General features: G+C 46.6%; 1 non-coding gene across 1 annotated transcript; it reads left to right on the top strand.

The window, feature by feature from the left end:
• Positions 1-1,377: 1,377 nt before the first annotated feature.
• Positions 1,378-1,451, top strand: Trnaa-cgc. Its single transcript has one exon. It is a non-coding gene; the product is annotated as a tRNA-Ala (tRNA).
• Positions 1,452-9,311: the final 7,860 nt, after the last annotated feature.

Below are 9,311 nucleotides of genomic sequence, written 5' to 3'. Positions count from 1 at the left end.
GTCGCTGGGTACTGTTCGGTCGCGTTGCACGTTCGGTCGCTGGGTACCGTTCGGTCGCTGGGTAATGCTCCGGTCGCTGGGTACGTTCAGTCGCTGGGTAATGTTCGGTCGCTGGGTAATGTCTGGCCGCTGGGTAACGTTCGGTCGTTGCAATGTCTGGTCGCTGGGTAATGTTCGGTCGCTGGGTAATGTTCGGTCGCTGGGTAATGTTCGGTCGCTGGGTAATGTTCGGTCGCTGGGTAATGTTCGGTCGCTGGGTAATGTTCGGTGTATGTACTCTTACCAAAACACTGGGAAGCAAAATATAATACCAATCCTGCAGTATTTTGTTTAATATTGTAGAGGTTAAAACAGGTTTTGGTACGGGGACACGTTGACCTCTGACGACACTGATTATAATGGGGTCACGGTATTTAAGGGGATGCGACCAACTACTGACAAAACAAAGCTGAACTAATTAAACTTAACTCCAACACTAAACACTGACTGACAAACATCACAGAATAAAACACCTTGACTTACCTGTGAGTGGCTAGTCTTCAGGTGATCTTTATATAAGGTTAACAAGAAGTGCACTAATAGGTCTGTACTGTACCGTATCCCACAAACGCTGCAGGTGTCTTGAAAACGATAATATATTAAGTAAATAGTAATTGTATTAATACCGACACACTAGTAAAATAGTCTTACTCACCTGAGGGTCGGGGGGGGAACAGGTGGGTAGGGGGGGTTCCCTCACACACCGTCAACAAGTGCCTTCCTCCACAAGTACCTGCCAGGAATTCTCGACTCACTTAAGGTATTATGGTGTGTAAGTGAGACATATACCTGGGCACACCACACAGTTATCACCACAGAACAACACCTCAACACCACGAGACCGACGACAACACCACCCCTTACACCAGTAGTCCAGTACCACCAAGCCAACGACTACCAACCTAAACCATGTTTGCAGGTCGTGGTTCTTCTGGTACATTATGGCTCAACATAAAAACAATAAACTGTTACTACACTTAATTTTCCTAAACCAAATAATACCAGAATTAACAATATTTTTATAAGAATTACATAATATTTAACATGAACTGAAAACAAATCTCGATAAGATAAACTTTAACGAGAATTTATGATCGATGGAAATATAATTATGGTTTATGTTAAATCACTAATAATCTATTATTTATTAAAAAGAATTTAATAATAAAATAATAATAAAATTTACAAAGCTAAATAATATTACTAAATGTTAATACTAGAGGAAAACACCTTGAGTACGATGACTTAAAACCCTGAGTACGATAACTTTACACCCTGAGTACGATAACTTCACACCCTGAGTACGATGACCTAACACCCCTGAGTACGATGACTTAACACCTTGTGGTGTAATGGTCAGCATGCTCGCCTCGCAAGCGAGCGGACCCGGGTTCGATCCCCGGGCAGGGTGAAACTATGGGCAAGTTTCTTTACGCCATTTGCCTCTGTCTACCCAGCAGTAATTGGGAACCTCGAATTGCGGATCGTGTTCCGGGGTAATGGTTAGCCAGTGCAGTTGGCGAGTTGTCCGGTCTTCTCGGTCTATTCCTTGACACAAATTCCCTGACACAAGGTCATGCAGCCGTTAACTCTAGGTGTGGTTATAAAGGTGACAGCTTCTACACCTTTTAAACACTGGCCGCGCAACCGTTAATTTAGGTGTGGTTAAAGGCGATAGCTTTACACCTTAAACACTGGGTCATGCAGCTCGTTAACTCCAGGGTGTGGTTGGGTTGTGTTGGTGACAGCTTCACACTCAAACACTGGGTCATGCAGCTTGTTAACTCAGGGTGCGGTTGTTGTGTTGGCGACAGCCTTGCTGACCTGTAAACACTGGGTCATGCAACTCTGTTAACTTAGGGTGTGTGGTTGCTTGTGTTGGCGACAGCTCCTACATCCCAAACACTGGGTCGCGCAACTCGTTAACTCAGGTGCGGTTGTTGTGTTATGACAGCTTGGCCACCCAAACACTGGGTCAAGCAGCTCGTTAACTTAGGTGTGGTTATTGTGTTGGCGACAGCTCTTACACCTTAAACACTGGGTCATGCAACTCGTTAACTCAGGGTGTGGTTACGGTGTTGGCGACAGCCTTACACCTTAAACACTGGGCAGTCAAGTAACCCCTGTTAACTTAGGTGTGGGTTGCCAGTGTTGGCGAGCAGCCTTTACACCTTAAAACACTGGGCCGCGCAACTCGTTAACTTAGGGTGTGGTTATTAAAGGCGACAGCCCGTACACCTTAAACACTGGCCGCAACTCGTTAACTCAGGGTGTGGTTATTAAAGCAGGGGACAGCTCCACACCTAAAACACTGGGCCAAGTGGCAACCTGCTAACTTAGGTGGTTGTTGTGTTACGACAGCTTCTACACTCCAAATACTGGGTCATGCAGCCTGTTAACTCAGGTGTGGTTGTTGCTGGTGACAGCTTCTGGCACTCAAACACTGGGTCATGCAGCCTGTTAACTTAGGGGTGTGGGAAGTATTGTGTTGGCGAAGCAGCTCCCTACACCTAAAACACTGGGTCATGCAACCTGTTAACTCAGGGTGTGGTTATTGTGTTGGCGACAGCCCTACACTCAAAACACCGGGTCATGCAACCCAAGTTAACTTAGGTGGTTGTTAAAGCTATGACTGCTTCTTAAGCACTCCAAACATGGGTCATGCAACTCGTTAACTTTAGGGTGGTTATTGTGTTGGCGACAGCTACTACACTCAAACACTGGTCATGCAACTGTTAACTCAGTGCGGTTATTGTGTTGGCTGGCGGCCTTACACCTTAAACAGACAATGTGCAACTCAAGAATCTCATAGGGTGCGGTTGTTGTGTTGGCGACAGCTTCAAGCACCTTAAACACTGTCATGCAGCTCGTTAACTCAGGGTGTGGCTACAGGGTTGGTGACAGCCACACCTTAAACACTGGCCGCAGCCCGTTAACTCAGGGTGTGGTTGTTGTGTTGGTGACAGCTTCAAGCACCTTTAAACACTGGGTCATGCAACTCGTTAATCTCTCAGGGGTGTGGTTATTGTGTGTTGGCGACAGCTCCTACACCTAAACACTGGGTCATGCAAACTCGTTAACTCAGGGTGTGGTTGTTGTGTTGGGTGACAGCTTACACTCAAACACTGTTTATGCAGCCTGTTAACTCAGGCTGTGGTTGTTGTGTTGGTGACAGCCACACCTTAAACACTGGGTCATGCAGCCTGTTAACCCGGGTGTGGTTGTTGTGTTGGTGACAGCTTACACCTTAAACACTGGGTCACAGCTCGTTAACTCAGGATGTGGTTGTTGTGTTGGTGACAGCTTCTTGGCACCTGTAAAAACACTGGGTCATGCAACTCGTTAACTAGGGTGTGGTTGAAGATGACAGCTTCACACCTAAAACATCAACAGCAGCCTGTTAATTTAGGGGGTGTGCCATAGTTGGCGGGCAGCTTCTACACCTTAAACATCAGTTTGCAGCTTATGTTAACTCAGGGTGTAGTTGTTGGAAGTTGGCGACAGCTTCTACACCTAAACAACACTGGGCCGCGCAGCTCGTTAACTTAGGTGGTTGTTGTGCTGGCGACAGCCACACCTTTAAACACTGGTCATGCAACTGTTAACTCAGTGTAGTTTGTTGTGTTGGTGACAGCTTCTACACCTTAAACACTGGGTCATGTGACTCGTTAACTCAGGGTGTAGTTGTTGTGTTGGCGACAGCTTTTACACCTTAAACAAATTCACGCCTAGGTGGCGTACTTAAGTACGATGACTTAACACCCTGAGTACGATGACTTAACACCTTGAGTATGATGACTAAACACCCTGAATATGAGGAAGGTAGAGAGGGGGAAAAAGGAGGGGAGGAGGGAGGAGGGAGGGAGGAGGTAGGAGGGAGGGAGAGAGCAGAAGAGGGCGGTGGAGTAGTGATAAGGGGGGGGCGTGGGTGGCAGATTTGGTGGTCGGGTGGCTCAGGAATGGGTGATACGCTTAGGAGTGTGGGCGGCGCGGTTTTGTTGATAGTTGGATGACCAGAGTGGGTGGAGGATGAGGAGGTAGGAGGAGGAGGCCACTTCTTTAAGGCAGAGGGGGGGAGTCGAGGAAGGGGTACAGCAGGTCCTAATCTCTGAGACCCTGACTGAAAAATGACCATGACTGGCTGGATTACCGAAATGAACCCTAAAGCGACTAGAATCCCGGGTTGGGTTCCTCTACCCCCCCACCCTGCCAGGCGAGAATGACACAATGTTCTAAAATGAGCAAAAGATCATCACACACTCGTCAATTATAACGTGCAAGGCCGCGGTGGGTGAGGTGATGTTAGCTCTCTTGCACACACACACACATTGGGCTGACTGTAACGTTAGGCCCACGTGACTGGCACTCCCACTGTGCTCTCAACCCTTCCTCGCCTGCCCTCCCACGCCACCCCACTTCCTGACCAATATCTCTCCCCCTGTCACGCTTTGCCAAAAACAGATGAACTAAACAGGTAAAACACTTATCCTTCCTCCTCTACAGGTAACTTACTAACAAAACCAATGGTCCCTCACACACCCTCACCAGACATCATTAAGTCTCACAAGTGCAGAGTGAACTTCATGACTCCTCAACACTCTTTACTGTATCTAGTTAAGGTAGAGTCTCAGTGTAATGTCTCCTAACTGGTGTTAAGGTAGAGTCTCAGTGTAATGTTGTCTCCTAACTGGTGTTAAGTGAATGTGGACCCTCATTGATACCGTGGTGTTGGCTTTAACACTTACTACTGTTATGGTTTTAGTATGAATCGGTGGTAAGTGAGATGGGATTATAAAGATAATAATTTGTCGTATTTCTTATTTCTTACCGTAGAGTCCGATACCTTCACACTGATTACTTAGAGGAGATTATGGTGTATCTACGTAGAAGTTCACTCCACCACTCAACATTCCATGATTTATACTTGATAAATGGTGATTTAATGAATTCATTTAATTTCCAACATCCATCTAAGTTATTGGTTTATACTATGTCATAACCAATCAGTCATTACCTTTAGTAATAATAAGATAGGATCACAGATACGGGCAGATAATTGCACTTATATTTATTTGTCAAGCTTCCATACAATGATTTACAATTTGCATGGATGTATGAATCACTCATGTTCACGCTGTAATAAAATTAATCTTCTAAAGGAGAATTTTAACTTGGGAACACATGTGATTACTCTACTATGGGTATGACCTAACAGAGCCTTAATTCTTCAAGTGATACAATTACTGCCAGCCTGGATTGCTTTTGTTGCGACCAGGCTTCCGCACAAGAACTTCTTTCCACAGGCCATCACAACAAAGTACTCTTGGGTTTGCCACACAGTCTCGGTCACTGACAGTCACGGTAGACTGTTGTCGCGTAAGGAGAACTGGTAAGTGACTTGAATTAACCATTTAGGTGAATAGACCAGCCTGGATTGCTTTGTCGCAACCAGGCTTCCACACGATATTTCCACGATAACAAACCTAGGTAAACACGACTTGTCTCGGTGTCGATCACGCCTGTAGACGGGTGTCGTGAGGAAGAACTCTGTAAGCGTGAATTGATTAACCATTTACTGTAGGTTTGATAGGCCAGCCTGGATTGCTCTGTCGCAACCAGGCATCCACAGGTGATATTTCCACGGGGATAACAACCTAGGTTAACACGCTTAGTCTCGTGTCGACGACGGTTCTCAGGACGGAGTGGCGGTGGAGGACCCGCCCCTTTCAGGAGGGAGAGGATGGAGACGACGTCTTAACTAACCCATGGCTCAGGGATACTATTTAAAATGAGGTTTTTGGGTGTGAAGCGATGAACAGTACAACACTGTTTCACTGCCCACCCCCCAAAGGCTGGCTAACATACACTAATTGAAAAATACATGTCCCAGTTATGCCTCGCCGGGCGTCTTATCTCTGGTAAAACAAACTTTGGAGTTGGTTGCGTGGGTAATTCCACGCAACCCATGACAACTACCTGAGTCTGATTAGTATGCTGGTGTGCGTGTGTGTGTGTGTGTATGTGTTAAGGGAAAGCGACATGTGTGGCCTTAACCAATATGTCTTTCGGCTTATAATTTCCATAAGTATGACAACAATGCTTCCTTGATGTGAGCAGAACATGGCGCGCCTCTCAACACATCAAGGTTATGGGTAAAGGACTCACAGTCATAAGCCCTCAAGACCTCAGAGGCTGCAAAAATGTTCAATATACATTCAGGTAACAACTAATTACGTTTATCAGGGCAGAAAGGTGATAATATTCATAGAGGAAGGACTGATATAAGCACAAACAAGTGACTTGGGTGAGTCCCCTTATTATGTAAAAACTAATCAGCTGACAGGTGTTGTGGCCCCACCTAGGTTAAGTTTCATGACGACGGCTAACCTTTATCATCTTGGCTCCGGTAATCGACTGGGATACTAGTCGAATCAGTGTTAACTTCTTCAGTATATTAACTTTACCCCTTCAACATTAAAAATTAATCCCATGAGTAAGATGACTTAACCCCTTCAATGCGATGAATTAACTCCTTGTGTTAATAAAGCACACACACACACACACACACACACACACACACACACACACACACACACACACACACACACATTACTCCATTATGGGCCTCAACACACTCCACGTTGTAGACCCACCAAGCCCTGATAGATAACAAACTAAATTGGAAAACACGTCAGTACAGTTGTCAAATCCTCCAATGTCTCCACCTCCTCCGCCGACTCAAGTCCTCGGAGTTTGCGCCTGAGCTCTTCAGTGTTTACTCAATATTCATACTCCCAAGCTCACCTATGCCTCCCCTGCCTGGTCTTCCTCCCTAAATGCTACACAACGTAAACACCTAGAAAAAGTGCAAAAGAGTACATACAAGATTATTCCCCTTCCTACTCCACATATCAAGAAGCGCTCAACACATTGACCCTCTCGGCTCTCTCTGATCATCCGAGAATTGTTGTTCGACAATACAACCGCATCCAGCCCATACAGCACGTACTGATCGCTATAAGAACAGCCCAGTCCCAACCATTGTAAATATCATTAACAACTTGTAATCAACCAGTGTATTCACTCCCAGTCAATCTTACTTTTTGCACTGTCACTATGTTGAAATGTCCTGTAGTATGACCTTCGCCCCACCTAGTTATTATATATCATATGTGTATAACTTATGTTACGTGTATATTATATTGGTCAATCAAGAGACCCATTCCCCAATTATGTAACTGTATATTTTAACCTTCCGGCTGCCATGCTCTTTCAGTAAACCATTATTATTATTATTACACACACACACACACACACACACACACACACACACACACACAGTCATTAGCTTAGCTTAGCCTGAGTTAGACATGATTTGCAACGTTGCCAATGTTGGACAATAAGACAGGCGGACCATTAACTATTAATGACATACAGGGGACAGGGATCAGCGCTGCCCAAACAATCAGTCAGCTGTCGGAAGGGTGGCGACTGTCAACACGTTATTGACAGCTGATAGATAGACAGCTTGAGGGTGTGTGTGAGTGTGTGTAAGCTAATGACTGTGTGTGTGTGGCGACCTGTGGTGCAATGGTCAGCATGCTCACCTAGCAAGTGATCCCCGGCCAGGGTGAAACTATGGGCAAGTTTCTTTACGCCATTTGCCTCTGTCTACCCAGCAGTGATTGGGAACCTGGATGTTAATCGATTTGCGGATCATATTCCAGGGTAATGGTTAGCCAGTGCAGTTGGCGAGTTGTCCGGTCTTCTCGGACTATTCCTTGACACTGGGTCATGCAGCTCGTTAACTCAGGGTGTGGTTGTTGTGTTGGTGACAGCTTCTACACCTTAAACAAATTCACGCCTAGGTGACCCTTGGGCCGGCCATCTTCGTTACACGAGGGGCAACCATTATTATTATTGTGTGTGTACACTAACTAACCTAACTTGACAAAACTCACCTAGCCTACACGTAAACTGAGCTATAGGAAGATACTATAAAGTTTTTGTATATAATGTTATAATATAGTCAAGTAGTTATCTCCAGGTGCCGCTGTCTTGCCTGGTGACTATGACCCCAAGGTCTTAAACAAAATATACTTAGTCTGGGGGTACACTGGGTGGAGACCTGATTAATACTGCACTCACCTTCACTTCCCCAACTGTACAATAAGGTACTCATACACAGTTGGCTCAGGATCGAACGAGTGAGTCTTAAGGCATGAGGTGAGCGTCGTAGCCACTTGGCCACCCAACTCCTACTGCTGGTTTAAGGTATTGTAATTAATGCTGGAGAGAGGCGCCTCGCCACATAAACATATCGAGATGTTCAGGAGGTTTACTGCCACTCTACAGACAGGACACTACCACAACACGGGAGGTGAGGACCTACCACAACACGGGAGGTGAGGAGCCACACAACACGGGAGGTGAGGAGCTACCACAACACGGGAGGTGAGGACTACCACAACACGGGAGGAGAGCTACCACAACACGGGAGGCGAGGAGCTACCACAACACGGAGGTGAGGAACTACCACAACACGGGAGGTGAGGAACTACACAACACGGGAGGTGAGGAACTACCACAACACGGGAGGTGAGGACTACCACAACACGGGAGGTAGGAGCTCCACAACACGGGAGGTGAGGACACCACAACACGGAGGTGAGGAGCTACCACAACACGGGAGGAGGAGCTACCACAACACGGGAGGCGAGGAACCACAACACGGGAGGTGAGGAACTACCACAACACGGGAGGTGAGGAACTACCAACACGGGAGGTGAGGAACTACACAACACGGGAGGTGAGGAACTACAAACACGGGAGGTGAGGAAACCACAACACGGGAGGTGAGGAACTACCACAACACGGGAGGTGAGGAGCTACCACAAGACGGAGGTGAGGAGCTACAACACGGGAGGTGAGGCTACCACAACACGGGAGGTGAGGAGCCACAACACAGGAGGTGAGATAATAAATCAACCTCAGCTGACTGGTCGTGTGGTGGTCTGAGCGTGTGAGGCCCCTCCTCCTCCTCCTCCTCCTCCTCCTCCTCCTCCTCCTCCTCCTCTCCTCTTTCTCCTCCTCCTTTCTTCTTCTTCTTCTTCTTCTGGTGTTTAGAAGGAGGGCGGAAGGATTGAAACTTGAGCTAGGTTAGGGTTAGGGGAACTATGGTTAGGTTAGGTTTGGTAGGTTAGGTTCGGGGTTAAGGAACGTTGGTGTTGAGTTAGGGTTAGGGTTTAGGTTAAGTGGTTTTGTATTAGGCT

This window comes from Homarus americanus, unplaced genomic scaffold (genome assembly GCF_018991925.1).
Source record: "Homarus americanus isolate GMGI-L3 unplaced genomic scaffold, GMGI_Hamer_2.0 scaffold39163, whole genome shotgun sequence".
Taxonomy (NCBI): domain Eukaryota; kingdom Metazoa; phylum Arthropoda; class Malacostraca; order Decapoda; family Nephropidae; genus Homarus; species Homarus americanus.
Note: the sequence above shows the minus strand (reverse complement) of the source record. Positions and strands in the feature narration are given on the sequence as shown.